At 44.2% G+C, this 19960-nt stretch overlaps 1 protein-coding gene across 1 annotated transcript in view; it reads right to left on the minus strand.

Annotated features, from left to right (window-relative positions):
- Window positions 1-19960, minus strand: part of CACNA1B (calcium voltage-gated channel subunit alpha1 B) — a 189873-nt gene that overhangs the window by 153078 nt on the left and 16835 nt on the right. The gene's annotated exons all lie outside the window — the stretch shown is intronic.

A 19960-nucleotide genomic window follows, 5' to 3' on the forward strand; every position in this document is an offset into this window, starting at 1 on the left:
GACCGCCACCCTGGCCTTCTCCACCAGACTCCAGAAGAGGAAGCCCCAGGGCTCAGGCCCGACAGGTCTACCCCGTAACTCTGAGCACCACACACATTAAGTCACACACATCATTAAGTGCAGACTCATAAACCCAACTGCCTTTCTAACATTGCTACCTGGATGTCAAAATAGCATATCAAGCATCATACAATAAAGAACTGTTTGTTTGTTTGTTTGTTTGTTTGTTTGTTTTAACGCTACTGTTTAAAAGTGTTGAAACATGTACTTCTTTTAAAAAGTCCAGAGCTGGGGCGCCTGGATGGCTCAGTTGGTTAAGCGTCCGACTTCAGTTCAGGTCACGATCTCGCAGTTGGTGAGTTCGAGCCCCATATCGGGATTTCTGCTGTCGGCACAGAGACCGCTTCAGATCCTCTGTCCCCCTCTCTCTCTGCCCCTCCCCCACTTGTGCTCTTAAATAAATAAATAAATAAACAAATAGTCCAGAGGTGATACATTATGGTGAACAAGGAACTTTGGTTCTTGCCCCCGGCCTTGGTCCCCTCCCCACCACCTGGCTCAGTGAGCACCACTCGCCCACTGTCTATTTCAGGCAAGATCAGGGCTGCAGCCCTAAGTCCTCGCCCCTCTCACTCTTCAGGCAAAGCACCACAATCCTGTTGGCTCTGCTGCTGGAATGCATCCTGGACTCCTCGTGAGGAAGGCCTTGTGTCCCCACCCCCGGTCGAAGTACCATGCACGAGTAATAAAAGTTAAGATGAAGCTAGGGTCAAAATAAGAAGAAACTCGCGGGTACCTGGGTGGCTCAGTCGGTTGAGTGTCCGACTTCGACTTAGGTCATGGTCTAACGGTTTGTGGGTTTGAGCTCCATGACGGGCTCTATTGCTGACAGCTCAGAGCCTGCTTCAGGTCCTCTGTCTCCCCCTCTCTCTGCCCCTCCCGTTCATGCTGTCTCTCTCTCAAAAATAAACATTTAGGGGTGCCTGGGTGGCTCAGTCAGGTAAGCATCCAACTTCAGCTCAGGGCATGATCTCACAGTTCGAGAGTTCGAGCCCCATGTCAAGCTGTGCTCACAGCTCAGACCCTGGAATCTGCTTTGGATTCTGTGTCTCCCTCTCTCTCTGCCCCTCTCCCACTCATGCTCTGTCTCTCTCACCCTCTCTCTCAAAAATAAATAAACATTAAAAACTTTTTTTAGGGGTGCCTGGGAGGTTCAGTCAGTTAGGCATCTGACTTTGGCTCAGGTCACGCTCTCAAGGTTCATGAGTTCGAGCCCCGAGTCGGGCTCTGTGCCAACAGCTCAGAGCCTGGAGCCTGCTTCAGAGTCTGTGTCTCCCTCTTGCTCTGTCCTTCCTCCGTTCGTGTTCTGTCTCTCTCTCAAAAATAAATAAACATGAAAATAAATAAGTTAGGGGCGCCTGGGTGGCTCAGTCAGTTAAGCATCTGACTTCAGTTCAGGTCATGATCTTGTGGTCTGTGAGGTCCAGCCCCACATTGGGCTCTGTGCTGACTGCCCAGAGCCTTGAGCTTGCTTTGGACTCTGTGTGTCTCTCTCTCTTTGCCCCTCCCCCGCTTATGTTCTGTCTCTCTCTCAAAAATAAGCAAACATTTAAAAAAATTTTTTAATTAAAAAAATAATAATAATTAAAAAAATTTTTTAATGTTTATTTTTTTTTAATTTTTTTTCGTTTTTTATTTATTTTTGGGACAGAGAGAGACAGAGCATGAACGGGGGAGGGGCAGAGAGAGAGGGAGACACAGAATCGGAAACAGGCTCCAGGCTCCGAGCCATCCGCCCAGAGCCTGACGCGGGGCTCGAACTCACGGACCGCGAGATCGTGACCTGGCTGAAGTCGGACGCTTAACCGACTGCGCCACCCAGGCGCCCAATTTTTTAATGTTTAAATAAAATAAATATTTAAAAAACACCACATATTAAAGTATGTGGGGTTCAGTTAAAGTGATGTTTTAGGGGAAATTTGTAAACTTCAATGATTTTTTTTTTTCAACGTTTATTTATTTTTGGGACAGAGAGAGACAGAGCATGAACGGGGGAGGGGCAGAGAGAGAGGGAGACACAGAATCGGAAACAGGCTCCAGGCTCTGAGCCATCAGCCCAGAGCCCGACGCGGGGCTCGAACTCACGGACCGCGAGATCGTGACCTGGCTGAAGTCGGACGCTTAACCGACTGCGCCACCCAGGCGCCCCTCAATGATTTTTTTAAAGATTGAAAATAAATAAACCAAGCACAGATATACCTCAAGAATCTTGAAAAACAGTAAATATACAGAAAAGACAAAAATGGAACTAATAAAGAGTAGACATGCTTAAAACAGAAAATAGAGAAATAACAGCCGAATCTGAAAGTTTAATAAAACGAACAAGCTTCTGGCAAGAATAATCAAGAAAAAGAGTGTATGCATATCTGTACACACCTGTACACAGACACACATATACAAACACGCACAGCACTCGCGTGCATCTGCACGAGTGCTCACGCAAGTGCACGTGTACGTACACATGTATGCACACATGCCTAAGCGTATTTACACACAGGGAATGTAACTGCAGACAGGAGAGATTTTTAGAATTGCAAAAGAATATTATTAACAATTTTATGCCAATGTTAAAATTTTGACAAAATGGATATATCCCCCAAAATGCAAATTATCCAAAGTAACTGAAAAAGTAGAAAACCCGAATAAGCCACGAGCAATTGTATTAGTTTTCTATTGCTGTGTAAAAACTGGCCACAGTTTTTGTAACTTGAAATAGCACTCATTAGCTCACAGCTCTGTAGGTCATTGTGGCTGTGTGCTCCGCTGAGGGTCTCACGAGGCTGAAATCAAGGTGTCAGCCAGCTGTGCCTTCATCTGGAGGCCAACCTAGGGAAAGTCACGCTTCCCAGACCCTTCACAGTGAACGGAGTCCCACTGTCTTGCTTTCAGCTGGGGACTTCTCTGAGCTCCTGGAGACAGCACTCAGGTCCTTGCAACCTGGCCTTCAACAGTCCCTCTCACACTTCTAAACTTTCTGTTTTGGGAGAGGCCCAGTCCCTTTAAAAGGATCACCTTATTAGGTTGGTCCTTTTTGGTTAGCTCACAGTCAACTGATTATAAACTAACCATGGCAGTGATATCTTATCATATCCGTGGTCCTTCCCACACTCAAGGGGAGATGGCCACAGGCAGGGATGGAAACCTTGGGGGCCGCCTCAGAGTCCTACCTACCAAAGCCATTCACAAAAATGAAGCCTGGGTGGCTCAGCTGGTTAAGCATCCGACTTCCGCTTAGTCATGATCTCATGGTTTGTGGGTTCAAGCCCCACATCAGGCTCTGAGCTGACAGCTGGGAGCCCTGGAGCCTGCTTCAGATTCTGTCTCTCTCTCTCTCTCTCTCTCTCTCTCTCTCTGCTCCTTCCCCACTCACACTCTGTCTTTCCCTCTCTCAAAAATAAATAAACTTAAAAAAATAATAATAATAAATGAATTTGGATTCAGGTTTCCTCTGGCAGAACATCAGACCCAGACAATTTTGCAAGCGAGTTCTATGACCAAAGAACAGATAATTTTATACAAACTGTTTCAGAGAATAAAAATACAAGAAAAGCTTCCCAACTCATATCAAAACTGGAAAAGGACAAGAAAATTTTACACACATCTCAATTATGAACACAAATATTAAATTAAAAATTAAAATAAACCAAATTCCAAAGTACGTATTTTAAGAGTATATAATGGCCAATTGAGTTGTCATAGCAACATAACAATAGTTCAATAGTAGAATTACCATTAATGTAATCCACCACATTAATCTACAAATTCAATGCAATTCCAATAAAAATCCCAACAGATCTCAAATGGAGAAAATCCTATATTTGTAGAAAATCCACCAAAAATCACCAGAACAAATGAATTCAGCAAAGCTTCAGGATATAAAGTCAAAACAAGAAAATAAGTTGTGTTTCACTGCAATGCAATGAACAAACAAAAAAAGGGAGCTTTTTTAATCCATTTACAATAACATCAAAAAAAATAAAATACTTGGCTGGGGGCGGGGGGCGGCACCTGGGTGGCTCAGTCGGTTAAGTATCTGACTCAATCTCGGCTCAAGTCATGTTCTCATGGTTCATGAGTTCAAGCCCCACATCGGACTCTGTGCTGACAGCATGGAGCCTGCTTGGGATTCTCTCTCTCCCTCTCTCTCTCTGCCCCTCCTCTGCATGCTCTTTCTCTCTCTCTCAAAATAAATAAACTTTACAAAAAAAAAAAGAATAAAATACTTAGGAATAAAATTAACCACGGAGGTGAAAGATTTGTACACTGAAAACTACAAAACATTGCTGAAGAACACTAAACAAACTTAAAACTATCCCATATCCAAGATGTACCCCCCGTATACAAGCCAGAGGACCCAAATGATTGTAAAGAGATCAGTTTTCTCAAAATAAATCTATGGTTTGTTTTATTTTAATTTAATTTTTTGAATAGTTGGCAAATAAAAAACTGTATATATAAAAAAACATATCTTATATCCATAAATTGGAAAACTTAATATTTTTAAGATGTACATACTACCCAAAGTAAACTACAGATTCAATGCAATCTCTGTCAAAACTCCAACAATAATTTTTGCAGAAACAGAAAAATTCACCCCAAAATTCATATAGAATCTCAAGGAACCTTGAATAGCCAAAACAATCTTGAAAAAGAACAAAATTGGAAGACTCACATATTCTGATTTCAGAACTTACTACAAAGCAACAGTAATCAAAACAATGTGGTATTGGATAAGGATAGGTATACAGACCAACAGAATAAAATAATAACCCAGAAACAAATCCTCGCATATACAGTCAATTGATTTTCAATAAGAGTGCTTACACCATTCAAAAGGGACCAGATCATCTTTTCACTAAATTGTGCTGGGAAGACTAAATATCCGCAAGGAAAAAAACAGTAATAAGTTGGGCCCTCATCTTATATCAGATACAAAAAAGCAACTCAAAATGGGTCTTTTGCTTATCTAAATGTAAGACCTTAAACTATAAAACCCTTAGGAGAAAACATAGAAAACCTTCATGACATTGGATTTGGCAATGATTTCTTGAGTATTACACCAAAATCACGGGCGATAGAAGAAAAAAACACATCAATTAGTCTTCATCAAAATTTAAAACTTCTGTGCATCAAAGGACACTATCAAGAGAGTGAAAAAAATCTACAGAATGGGAGAAAACTGTCACAAATCGTTCATCTAATGAGAGAGATCAAGGGGCGCCTGGGGGGCTCAGTGGGTTAAATGTCCAACTTCGGCTCAGGTCATGATCTCACAGTTCATGAGTTTGAGCCCCACGTCGGGCTGTGTGCTGACAGCTCAGAGCCTGGAGCCTGCTTCAGATTCTGTGTCTCCCTCTCTCTCTCTGCTCCTCCCCTGCTTACACTATGTCTCTGTCTCTCAAAAATAAATAAACATTAAAAAAAATTTTTAAGAGATCGATATCCAGAATATATAAAGAAGTCCTACAACTCAACAACAAAAGCCCAATTTAAAAATAGCAAAGAACTTGAATGGATATTTCTCCCAAAAAGATACACAATTGACCGATAAGCACATGAAAGGATGTCCAACATCATTAATCATCGGGAAATGCAAATCCAAACTACACTGAGATACCACCTCACAACCATTAGGATGTCTGCTTTCAAGAAAACAAAAACAAAAAGAAACAAACAAACGGAGATTAAGTGTTGGAGAGGATGTGGAGGAACTGGAGCCCATGCGCTGCTGGTGGGAAAGTAAAATGGTGTGCCCCCTGAGGAAAACTGTATGGCAGGTCTTCAAAAAGTTGAACATAGAACTACCACCTGATCCAGCAACTCTAATTCTAGGTATGCAAAAGAACTGAAAGCAGGGTCTCGAAGAGATATTTGTACACCTAGGTTCATAGCAGTGTTACTTACAATAGGTACAAGGGGGGAGGAATCCAAGTGTCTATCAGTGGATGAAGGGAAAAGCAAATTGTGATATTTACATAGAGTGACGTAATAATCAGCCTTGAAAAAAAAAGGAAATCCTAATACATGATACATGATACATGATACATGATACAACATGGTTGAACCTTGAGGACACAATGCCGAGGAAAATAAGCCAGTCAAAAGAAAATTTTATATATATATATATATATATATATATATATATATACACACACACACACATATATGTACATGTACATATATGTATATATATACATATATATTACAATATATATGATATATAATATTATATATATATAATATATATATACACCCACACACACATACTGTTTGATTCCATTCATGTGAGGTACTTAGAGTCGTTAAAATCATAGAGACAGGAAGTAGAATGGAGGCTGCCAGAGCCTGAGGGCAGGGCTGGGGAGTTAGGGTTTACTGGGGAAGAGTTTCAGAATTGCAAGGTGAACAGAGTCCTGGAGACGGACGGTGCCGATGACTGCACAACAAGGAGAGTACATTAAACATCACTTCACAGTGACTAGGATGGCAAAGTTCATGGTGTATGTGTTTTGCCACAATTTTAAAAATTAGAAAATAAAAAGAAGCCTAATGTCAGAAAGCAAACTCTAAAACTTTGAAACAAACAAGAAAATAGTTCTGTGATTGCAAGGTAGGGAAAGGTTTCTAAAGAAGACATAAAAATCCAAAACCATAAGTAATAGGTTGATAAATTAAACTAAACCATGAAAGATACTACAGAGAAAACAAAAAGATATTTGCAATGTACATAACTGATGTGGAATTTGTTCCCAGAAAACATAAAGAATTCCTATAAATTCATATTAAAAATACAAATAACCTATCAGAAAAAATCAGCAAATTGCAAAAGAGACAAGCAGCTCAAAACCACTGGCGACAGGGAAGTTCACATCACACTAAAGAAGAGACACCATTTCACCTCCTCAGTTTAGCCAAGTCATAGCCGAGTGATGTCAAGCAACAGTTTTGAGGGCAGAAGAGAAAACTGTAGAACCGTCCTGGAGAACATTTGGCTACTTCTAGAAAACTTTAAAATGAGCATCCCTATGACTCAGAAAACCACTTCTAACTGCACACTGGACACGTCACACAAACGCTTGCAGACAAACGTGCAGGCGTGCTCGCAGCAGCAGAGAGGAGAAATTAACTGTGGTACGTGTACGCGGTGAAATATTATTGAGTAAAAAATGGGTGAGCACGTAAAAATTAGATAAGCCTGCACACTACTAACACGGAAAATGTCTAAAACAATGTCGAAGGGTAAGAAGGCAAGTTGTGAAATAGTTATATGTGTGTGTAAATACATATCACGCTCACACAATTAAAGTCATGCAAGCAACACTGTATGTTATTTATGGATACAGACATATATGGGAGGACCTGGAATACTCACACACGCATGGCATCACAACCACAAATCAGGACAGTGGCTACATCCAGAACGTGAAAGAGAAGGGAAGAAAGAGAACAGAATTCGATTGAGGGAGTGTATGCAGAAGACTTCCATTTTTTTTTTTAACATTTATTCATTTTTGAAGACAGTGTGCAAGGAGGAAGGGACAGAGAGATCCAGGCTACAAGCTGTCAGCACAGAGCCCGACACAGGGCTCGAACCCACCAACCGTGAGATCATGACGCTCAACCGACTGAACCACCCAGAAGACTTCCATCACAACTGCAATGTTTCATTTCTCTAAGAGAAATCTCCAGATGTAACTGCCGATTTACAAGGAAACGCAAGGGAGTGGACACGTGTTAGCACACAGGCATTCGGTGAGTGGAGTCTAGCCTAGGAAAGATGCAGGTGTTCGGCTAGTGAACGTCACTTGGAAAGCTCCAGCATCATTCCCAAGAAGAAGGAACAGTAATGCCTTCCTTCACCCGTAGCCTTCTGTCCACCAGGCATCCTGATACCCACAGACAGACCCTGAAATGTCAGTAAAGGACCTCAGAAGTAGTAGCCAGATATGTCAGAGCGGTCATGGTCCCATGGGACAGGAAAACAACTCTTTGTTTTTTAGCGAAGGATTCAAAGGTGTTTAGATGCAGGTAAGAATGTGTCTATAATCTAAAGAAACATAAAAAACACAAAATCTAGCCACGATGTCAGAATTATAGCCTAGCTGCACCCACAAGTGCTAAGACCCCAGTACTGAGTTGAGAAGTGCCTGTCGTGGCCACCGGTGTCTCCGGAAAGAATCTGGCCGACAAGGCAACCAAAATGAACGGGAAGGAAGCCTCAGCTTCATTTGCTCTGAGACGGTTTCCTCAGTGGACGATCACATCGAACCCTGGGAGGATCAAACACAGAATGTGTCAGCACACGCCAACATGCTGAATGCGGTCACGTCCAGCATCACATTCACCGTGTGAGTCCGACTTTATAAATGGAATGAAAAAATTGACTTAGACTTGTGATGTTAAGTTCAAACCTTGATAAATCTGTAAAAGGTGTTGGGACATTTACACAAATGTATGATTCACCATACTTATACTTAAACTTACTGGAAACACAATTCTTAAGCACTTAGGAAGATCCAGTTAAATTTATAAATAAAATCATATTCTCTTTTTTTTTTTTACTGTTTATTTTTAAGAGAGAGAGAGACAGAGCATGAGCAGGGGAGGAGCAGAGAGACAGAGGGAGACACAGAATCCGAAGCAGGCTCCAGGCTCCGAGCTGTCAGCACGGAGCCCGACGCGGAGCTCGAACTCACAAACCACGAGATCATGACCTGAGCCGAAGTCAGATGCTTAGCCAGCTGAGCCACCCAGGCGCCCCTATAAATGAAATTTTAAATGTTTGACATTAACTAAGTCTATGAAATGGGATAAAACACTATTTGAGTCATCTTGAAAGTCACTGTTAAAAATAGTTACATGTATGAGTATAAATTTTCATCAGCTGAATGTAAAAATTTTTTTCCTGGTTTTACGGAGATGTAATTGTCATACATCACTGTATGAGCGTCAGGTGCACAGCACGATGTTTTGATTTACATCTGTTGTGAAATCGCCACCACGACAGGTCTAGTCAACACCCATCATCGCACACAGAGAAATGTGAATGAGATGTGATGAGCTCTTAGGACCCAGTCCTCACAGCCTGCTTGTTTGTCACGCGGTGGCACGAGCTCCACACACCATGGTGCCCGGGGCATCCCTCGTACTTACTATCTTTATAGTATAACTGCAGGTTTGTATCTTTTGACCACCTTACTCCAGCTCCCCCTCCCCGTAACTCCCACTTCTGGTAACCACAAATCCGATGGTGTTTCGCTTTGTTTTGTACTTTTTTGATTCCAAGCGTAAGTGAGACCATACAGTGTTTGTCTCTGTCTCACTTCACTTAGCATAACGTCTTCCAGGGCCATCCATGTTGTCACAAAGTCATCTAAAATTTTTAAAGAGAACTGCTTTTTTGGATTTGTAACTTTAAGAAATTGGATGTTGAGTTTAGGAACTAAAACAGTTTCTGAATAATCTTTTCCATGCTCAAAATCCACTCTCAAGAGTACCAACAAACCCACATTTATCACAAAGGTTTTCCTTTAAAATCAGATGATAAAATAAGAATTACCACCAGAATTCTCAATCTTCTTAAAGAGTTCTAACTAACATAAGAGAACGTGAGTAAGAAATCAGGAACTGAATAGATAAGATGATGATTTCCGAAGACAACGATAAAAGTCCCAGGAGCCTGGTCAGGAGCAGATTTCTCACAGTGCAGTCCCAGGACCGGCAGCATCAGCCTCGTGGGGGACGTGACGCGGGCCCAGCGACAGGGTGCAAGGAGCCCTGTGGGCGGCTCCGGTGTCGCTCAGGTTTTGAGGCCCACAGGCCAACGGCAGCGACTTGAACACCGCCCTGCAGGTGTGCGAGGCCCCTAACTTCAACTCCTACAGGGGACAGAAAACAGCGAGAGGACCTCGAAGGAAAAGTACAGCACAGTGAGACCAAAAGGAAAGAGAGAAAAGCAAGCTGCAGGTGCTGTCATCCCACCGACACTGAGAAATCTGGGCTGAAAAACAGCCAGGCCCGGCTGCAAGCTGCCGTCGGCAAACACAAAAGCACAGCCCCACCCAGAGACGGCCTGAGCCCGCGTCCACACCGGAGTATAAATACTCAAAAGTTAAGGGATACCAGACATCGCTGCTTGGAGATACAATGACACCGAACACCTCGATCACACTGGCATCAATAAATACAAGCCACTTAGGAACAACTTTAACAATACGAGTGACCCACCGAGAGAAAACCACAGCATCTTATTTACAAAAAGAGGGCAGCACTGAATAGATGCCAAGATACACTGTACTCCTGGGTGGACAGGTTTGTATCTGTAGCATTTTAGAATTTGATTCTCCAAAAATCAATGTAGAGATTCTCAATAATTGAAACAATATCCCAAAAGGAATTCTTTGAACTACGACAAAGGAATATCAAAACTCGTCTGGAAACCTAAATGGGCAAAAAGTTAAAGAAAGCTTCAGGAAAGAAGAGGCAAGACTAGAGAACTTCTTCAACGAGATACTTCCTAAAGGCCTACCCTGAGCTCAGCAACTAGGCCACCCACCAATGTGGAGAGACAGCACCAAACGGATTCAGATCGAAACAGAAACAGAGCCCAAAACAAAACAGAGTGTTTTGTTACACAAAAACACTTGAATCTGTGATAACAGAAGCATAACCAAATGATAGGAAACGGAAGAATTTTTAAATATGACTGAGACGAAATAAACCATCATCCAACTTCTAGGCATTTGTCCCAAGGAAGTAATCAGAGGTGTGTTAAAGATGCATGTATGTTCTGGGGTCTCATCAGGGAAAGCAAAATTGGAAATAAGCCACATGCTTGACAAGAGGGGGTGACCGAGGCCCATCGCATGACAGAAGAATCGTGCCTTCGGAGCACACTCTGTGTGGGGGTGGCCTGCTCATGCTGGAGGCTGGACGCCCTCAATATCCCCGCGGGATGATAGCAGCTGTGTAGTTTGAAAACTTGCACATAGAAAGAACTTGGAAAGAAACAGCTCAAAATATTAACAGAAGTTATCTCAGGACAGTGAGATTGTGGGTCATGCTTTCTATTCTTTCCTAGATCGGCATTTTAAAGTGAGAAAATCAGTATTTTTTATTTATACAGAAAAGAAAAATGTTCACCCTTCACTGAGATTAAAAAAGACAAAACACGTTAACTCTGAGGTACTTTAATTACAGATGTTATATGAACACCGGTAACAGAAAGGTAGTTAAGGCACACATCCTTGTATTCAGCAAGTATCTCCTGGTGCCACTATTTCCGAAGTCTCAGGAAAATCCTGGAAAGCAAGGTGGCAAAGCAAGCCCGAGAGGGAGGTGGGGGCGGGGTGTCAGCTCCCCTCCCCTCCAGGACCAGCCAGTGCCTCCTTCCAGCTCCACACCTGCTCCGTGCCTGGCGGGAAGTGCACACCCACAGCTGCTAGTGAAGAAGCACCGAAATTCCCAAAACCAAATGGCAAAGAATCCACAGAGATAACTCATTACACTAAACACAATTTACTAATGTGTGAAACATCCCGACTCACCAGTAATGGAAACTGGAAGGTAACCTGGCAAAGCGATAGGTTTATTTAAAAAATAGGGTATTAATTTTACACCCAATAAATTAATAGGAGCTTTAGAAACATAACACCCGTGGTGGCAGAGCCGCTGTGAAACTAATGATTTCAATACAACTGGTGGGAATGTAAACCGATGCTTCTCATTTGGATGGAAAACAACGTGGCAAAATGAAATACCTTAAAATGTTTAAACACTTTTAACCAGTCCACTCTGGGAATCTGTCCCATGGAAATAATGCAAAATTAAGAAGCCGCAATTACAGACAGGCATCACAGCATTATGACTAATAACCCCAGATAAAACATCTCAGTGTTCAGCGACAGAGAAATACAATACAACACACACACGGCCGTGAACGGGGCACTGGGTGGTCATTCATTTGGCGACAGCACAGAACAACGTAGCGTGTTTGTGATACAACGGAACAGAGGACTGACGCACGTGCGAGAACTTGAAAACATGTTAGTGAGAGACGCCAGACACAAAGGGCCTCACGGTGCGCGACTGCGTTTGTGTGAATGTCCAGACCAGACAAACCCTTGGACAGAAACAGGATGAGAGGCTGCCAGGGGCTGGGAGGGGTGGGGGGGACAGTGAGTGCTGACGGGTAGGTTTCTTTGGGAGGACGGCAGAAATGTACTAAAACCCAGTTGTGGCAATGGGTGTACAATACCATGACCACACTCATTCAAATGCCACTGAATTATGCGCTGTAAAAAGTTAACGTTGTGGCATGTGAATTTTACCTCAATATGCTGCTATACAAAAAGAAAAAGGCAAAATACAAGTTTTTATGTAAATTATGATTACAGCTACATAACATACGCAGGGATTTGGGTCCCAGAGCACACAGAGCCCCCGCTTCTGACTGTCACCCAACTCCCAGGCCCAGGCCACCCTTGCACAGGGGGTGTGGACATATGGACACATCAACACAGCACAGACACAGGGACACGGGACGCAGGCCATACGGACACACAGACACCTGGCACAGACACACCAGCCAGTCCCCTGTAGAGACGCACTTTCACTGGCACCCAAGAGGCAGGCGGCCCTCCTAGCTTCACGGCGCTACAAGAGGGGTGGGACCTCGCAGCTGCTGCCTTGGCCTGTGTCCCCTTACCCTAATCCAGGAATTCACTCCCTGCCCTCCAGACACGGGGGTCCCAGCTGAGGTCGCCCTGCCTTTCAACAGCTGTCTGTTGCAGTAGTCTCCGGGCTCACATCACAGCCAGAGCCAGTGTCCGAGGCCTTACCACCCAGCCAGCCACACCCCACAAGACCACCCATTTCTGAAAATGCCAAGAGGCGGCAGAAGTGACCAGGAAGCCACAATTGCTATATGTCTGAGAGAAGTGGCTGGAGAGAGAAACCACCAATTGCCCCCAACCCTAATCCCAATCTGAACCCAAACCCACATCTTGGTGGTCACCCCTGGCCCGTCCCTGCTCCCCCCTCCTTGCTTCCCGCTGCCCCTCTACGGGACAAAGCCGTGCCCCAGCCCCTCAGAGGGTCCATGCTGAGCCTGGGGAAGACCACAGACCTAGTGTGGTCCAACACTCCCCAAGCTCATCAGCCCATGTTCTGGAACTCTTTGGGGACAGCCATCACAACCACAAGGAGGCCAGTGATGATAGCCTGGAGGGGCCCTGCCCTACTGGGAGCGTGCAAAGCTCACCGAATCTCCACAATTGTCCCTGGGGAGGGTGATGGTTGTCTTGCTGTTTTATGATGGTAAAGGACATCCTCTGCCCATCCCCAGGCCAAGAGAGCAGCTCGACCTGAGACCCATTCCATCAAGTCCAGCAAAAATAGCAGAGACAGGGTGACCACATATCTTCAGCTGCCCAGGACAGCCTCAGTCTGTGCCGTGGACCCAGCACAATTGCTACAGGCAAGGCTTTGACTCTCAAAAACGCCTCAGTTTAGACAACAAGTCAGTAAGGGTCTGGAGCCCAGGGGCCCACCCATCCCCTCAGAGATGCCGTGACCCCAGCAACGGTGGTTCTGGCTCCAGGCTGGTTGAGCTGAGCAAAGCCCCCATTCCAGCCAGGGCCTGAGGCAGGAAGCATTTCCGAGGCACCACTCAGCCCCTTCTAGGGAGGTCAGGCCCTGCTGGGGCCAGGGAGCTGGGGATGCCCTCGCCACCCTGACATGAGCACCCGGGGCCCGGGAGGGCTTGGCTGGAGCAAACTGAGCCCTGGACCACCAGGGCCAGGACCCTGGGCCAAGAGGCCAGGATTCGAGACTGAGCCTGCATTTTCCTGGCTGCTGGACTTAGGGAAGGCGCCGCGTGTGGGAGCATCCACTCCCTCATCCGCGACACAGAGATGACATTGCGAGGGCCCCGTAGGCCGAGGTGAGGTTGCCAGGAGACAGCGCTCGTTAGATGTGCCTGGCAGTATCAGGACCCACCAGCAGCAGAAGCGCCAGCACCAGCACCCTTAGAACCATCACTGTTGTCATCATGAGGGGGTGGGGAGGCAAGGTGGCTCCGTGGGAGGCCAGCAGCTCCACCCAGGAGAGGCATCCACACCTGCATGCCCGTGTCTCAGCTCACACTGGCAGGCTGGGGGTCTCCGGGCTAGGACCCACTGGCTAGGCCACGCGGGTCAGGCCCACAGCCCCCAACCCCAGCCCAGGGAGACACAGGAGCTGAGCTGGCAGACATGTGGTAGGGCCATCTCCAGGAACGGCTCTTTCACCGACTTTCCAGGTGTTGGTTCTTGCCCGGAGGCTGCTGACAGTTGCCATGGAGACAGCCTGTGGGTCTCGGCCAAAGATGCCTCAGCATCCTCTCGGCTTCCCAACCCACCCCCAACCTGGGGCTGAGCAGGCCCATCTCCCCTGCACTAGAGGCCCTGAGCCTGCCCCAAACCCAGGCAGCCACAGGCAGGGTTGAAGAAGGGCCGGCCTGGCATGTGTGAGCCCTCACCCTGGAGAACGCTCCTGGCACCAGACGGCACTCCCATGTCACTCACACAAAAACACCATGGACTGTCTGTGCCAGGGACTCAGAGATCAACACCATTACTCACTCCTTGTAGAGGAAGAAACTGGGGTTCAGAGAGCACATCCAAGTGTCCAGGCTCATAACCCAGGAAGAGGTGGGGCTAGGACCTCATGCCCCACATAGTGACACACACTGACACATGCTGAGGTCAGCCTTACATGCAAGGAGTGTCACAGTCCCTGCCCAAAGCACAGAAGCCACAAGTGGTCATTCTCCCCCAACCTCTTCTCATAAATAAGGCTACAGGACAAGTGGGGACCCTGCAGAGTGGACAGCAAGGACTGCAGGCCCCAAGCCCCTCCAGGGTACAGTGAGTGCCCCTTGCAGGGATGTCCTATACAGCCCCTCATTCTGACCTCCCTGACCCTCACCACCCCCCCGACCTGCACTGGCAGAAGGTGGCCCCTCAGGTGGACATCAAGTCCTTGAGCTGTCCAGCTCACAAGAGGCCTATGACTTTAGTGAAGTGCAGCAAAGCCCTGATCAGTGAAGTCCTCGTGACCTGGGACAGTCACAGCAGCCATGGATACCCCAGGAGGAGATGCCTCCAAGTCACCACCAGCAGTGACCCTTACAGATCTGGAACAGAGACCCAGCTAAAACAGGTTTAAATAAGATCCAGTTTCAGAAAATGATAAGGAAAAGTCCAGGTTAGGGGCGCCTGGGTGGCTCAGTCGGTTGGGCGTCTGACTTCGGCTCAAGTCATGATCTCACGGTCCGTGAGTTCGAGCCCCGCGTCGGGCTCTGTGCTGATATCTCGGAGCCCGGATAGCCTGCTTCGGATTCTGTGTCTCCCTGTCTCTCTGCCCCTCCCCTGCTCATGCTCTGTCTCTCTCTGTCTCAAAAATAAATAAAACATTAAAAAAAAAAAAAGAAAAGTCCAGGTTTCATTCAAAACTCATTCAACAAAAAACTAGGAAGATACCAAACTGAATTTAAAAAGACAATCAGCAGATGCCAACACTGAGATAAAAGAGACGTCAGAGTTCTCTGACGAAGATATTGAAGCAGTTATGATAAACATGCTTCCACAAACAATTACAAACATGTTTGAAACGAACAAAAAAGAAAGTATCAACAAAATAAAAGACATAAAAATGTTATAACTGAAAAATAAAATAACCAATATGAAAAGCTAAAGAGGATGGGCTCAACACCAAAATAGAGGAAACGGAGGAAGGAAGAAGAAAGAGGAGGAAAAGGAGGAGGGGGGGAGCCTCAAGGATCTATGCAACTGTAATATTAATATATCATATTCCTGGAAGGACAGGGAAAGGTAGGGCTGAAAAAGCATTAAAAAATATAATGGCTGAAAACAGCCCAAATTTGGTAGGAGGCTTAAACCTACAGATTCAAGAAACTGTATGAATTCCAAACAAGATAAGTGCAATGATATCAACAGCAAGACACATCACAAACTTCTGAAAGCTAAAAAGAAATTAAGACAATTGGAAGTTTGAAAGTGGAATGAATTAGGTGATAATGGGATTGTTTTGTGAGGTATGATAATATTGTTGTAGTCTTGTCAGTCAGTGTCCTTATTCATGGAATATTAGAGATGAAGCTTCATACTACCTACATCTTTTAAATGACTTCGTGAAATATATAATGCGGGAAGAATAAAGATTGCAAAATTAATGTTTGCTGAATCTTGGTAGGCTGTGTACATTGTCCATGGTACTATATGACTACTCTCTGAGAACTTTCACAATAAAAGTATATATAATCTTCAAAGTAGCCAGAGAAACACAATACCTTACCTATCAGGGAAAACAATTTAAAGGACAAGATTTCTCATCATGAATCATGACAGAAGGAAATGACACAGTATTTTTAGGTACTGAAGAAAAATAAGAGTCAACCTAGACACCAATACCCAACAAAAATAGTTCTCAGGAATGAAGAAAGCAGGACACTGTCAGATGAAGAAATACTAAGAGAATTTGTCACCAACAGATCTAGCCTAAAAGAATGACTATAAAAAGTTCTCTAGACAGAAAGGACATGATGGAAAAAAAAGGAATCACCAACCACCGTGAAGGAAGAACAATGGAGAGAATTAAAATATGGATAAGTACAATTTCTTTCTCAGAGTTTTCTAAACCACGTTTGATGATTGAATCAAAAGTTACAGCACATCCTGATGCAGTTCATGCAGAGGAAACATTTAAAATAATTATATTATAAATGGGGGAGAGTAATGGAATGTAAGGTGTATAAGATTTCTATACTTGACTTGAACAGGTAAAAATGACACCAACAGACTCAGGTAAGTGATGTACATATAATGCAATACTTGGAGCAACCATTCCCTTTACAAGAGCTACACTCAGAATACACAGGTAAGTTAAAATCGAGTTCTAAAATACGTCCAAGTAACCCATGAGAAGGCAAGGGAAAAAAATCAGGGAAATAAGAGAGATCAAACAGAAACAAAAAATATAAAAATAGACTTAAGTCCTAACACATCAATCATTACACCACATGGAATTGGTCTAAACCAAATAAAAGAATTGGTACCACGAATAAATAAACATAACCCAACAATATGGTGTTTATAAGAAAGTCACTTCACATATAATGATATAGACGAGTTAAAAGTAAAAAGATAGAAAAAGATATATTGTGCAGATATTAATCAAAGAAAAGCTAGAATGACCATAGTAAATCGGATAAAATAGACTTCAGAGCAAATAAACTACCAGAGACACAGATGGCCACAGAAGAAAACAATCTCTCAAGAAGGCATAGCAACCCTATATGCGTGTGCACTCAACAACAGAGCTGCAAAATACATGATGCAACACCCTACCTACCAGTTAGGCCGGAAAGAGAAGCAGACACAGCAGAGTTATTGTCAGAGCCCTCGGCGCACTCTCAACGGTGGAGAGAACAAGTAGGCAGAAAGGCAGCAAGGACACACGAGAACTCAGTAGCACCTTCCACAAACAGGATCGGACCCGCACTTGCAGTGCAGCTGTGTGGCTCTGCACACCCACAGCAACACACCCATTCTTCTCAAGAGCCCAGGGAACAAACCTAGTGTTTGGCTTTGACAAACACTGATACACTGAAAATAATCAAGATAGTAGAGTATGTTCTCTGACCATAGTGGAACCAAACTAGAATTCAGTAACTGGAAGATACTGGAAAATCTCCAAACATTTGGAAACTGAACAGCACATTGTTAAACAATCCACAGGTCAAAGGAGTCTAAAGGATAATTTAAAAACACATGGAACGGAATTAAATTGAAAAGACAGCATATTAAAATGTGTGGGTACAACTAAAGCAGCACTGAGAGGCAAATTCATAACACGACATGCACACTTAGGAAAGAAAAAATGGGGGCATGTGCCTGGGTGGCTCAGTCGGCTGGGTGTCCAACTTAGGCTCAGGTCATGATCTTGTGGTTTGTGAGTTTGAGCCACACGTCAGGCTCTGTACTGACAGCTCAGAGCCTGGAGCCTGCTTCGGACTCTGTGTCTTCCTCTCTCTTTGCCCCTCCCCCACTTGTGCTCTGTCTCTCAAAAATAAATAAATGTAAAAAAAAAAGAAGAAGAAGAAATGGTCTCACATCACTATGCTAGGTGCTCACCACAAGAACTAAGAAAAAGAAACCAAAAGCAACAGAATGCAGGAAACAAGTACAGAAATAAATGAAATTGAAAACGAGAGAGAAAAAGAATAAAAACAACGAAACTAACTGCCGTTTCTCTGAAAAGATCATAAAATCGACAATTTCTAGCGAGACCAACTAAGGAGAGAGAGAGAGGAGACACGAATCACCAGTGTCAGGGAAGAAGCACAGCGCCACCACAGATCCCGAGACGTCCGGAGGGAAATGGACAGCACCAGCAGCAGCTCCACGCACAGCAATCTGACAATTCAGACGAAATGAACCACTTCCTTAAAAAAACACAAACAACTCCAACTCATCCAATATGAAATAGATGATTCAAATATCTCTGTAACTACAAGGAAATTGAATCCATAATTTTAAAACTCCCAAAAAATAAATCTCCAGGCCCAAACGGATTCACTGCAGAATTCTACCAAATATTTAAAGAAGAATTCACACCACTTTTCACATAATGGTTTCCAGAAAACAGGATGGCAAGAGAAACAGTTCAAAATTCATTTTATGAAGCTTGGATTATCCTGATATTAAAACCAGACAAAGACAGTACCAAAAAACAAAACTACAGACCAATAACCCTCATGAATGCACATGCAAAAATCCTTAACAAAATACTAGCAAATAGAATTCAGCAGTATATGAAAAAGAAACACACCATGACCATGTTTCTTCCCGGGGAAGTAAGGCTGGTTCAATACTCGCTGTAATCCACCATATTAAAAGGCTTACAAAGAAAGAGTCATGTGATCATGCCAATGCAGACAGAGCACTCAATGAAATGTGACACCGATTCGTGACAAAAATTCTCAAGAAAATGGGAACAGTGGGGAGCTGCCTCACCCTAATAACGAGGACCTACAGGACCCACACCCCGCTGGACGTGTTTCCCCCCTACAGTGGGAAAAAGACCAAGCCTTCCACTCTCACCACTCCCACTCAGTATGGTCCCAGTTGCCCCATCAACGCAGTAAAGCAAGAAAAGGAAAGAGGCAGCACACAGCTTGGAAAGAAAGAAATAAAACTGTCCCTATTTGCAAATGACGTACTTGCATTGGAAATTCCAAAAAATCTCAAAAAAAAAAAAAATCTCGGGGCGCCTGGGTGACTCAGTCTGTTGAGCATCTGACTTCAGCTCAGGTCATGATCTCACAGTTCGTGAGTTCAAGCCCCGCATCGGGCTCTGTGCTGACAGCTCAGAGCCTGGGGCCTGCTTCGGATTCTGTGCCTCCCTCTCTCTCTGCCCCTCCCCTGCTCATGCTCTGTCTCTCTCTCTCTCTCAAAAATGAATAAACATTAAAAAAATTATTGAAAAAAAATCTCCAAGAATTAGTGAGTTCAGCAAGGTTGCAGGATTAAAGACAAACATATAAAAATCTATTCTCTTTCTAGATACTAGCAATGGACATGCAGAAACTGGAATTTAAAATGCAATACGATTGCATTTATACTCAAGCAAAAATACAAGAGAACTCAGACGCTAATGTAATGAAACATGTGCAGGACTTGAACCCTGACCGCTACAAAATGTGGAGTAAAGACGTCGAAGGAGAGCCACACAGATGGAGAGACCCACCATGCTCAGCAACCGGGAGTCTGTTCTCTGCAAACTGACACGCACAATTCCTATCAAGATCTGTGTATATATTGACAAGATTATTCCAAAA

The sequence above is a fragment of the Lynx rufus genome, unplaced genomic scaffold (assembly GCF_022079265.1).
Source record: "Lynx rufus isolate CCGP_SWC_20201006 ecotype Redwood Valley unplaced genomic scaffold, mLynRuf1.p SCAF_36, whole genome shotgun sequence".
Classification (NCBI taxonomy): domain Eukaryota; kingdom Metazoa; phylum Chordata; class Mammalia; order Carnivora; family Felidae; genus Lynx; species Lynx rufus.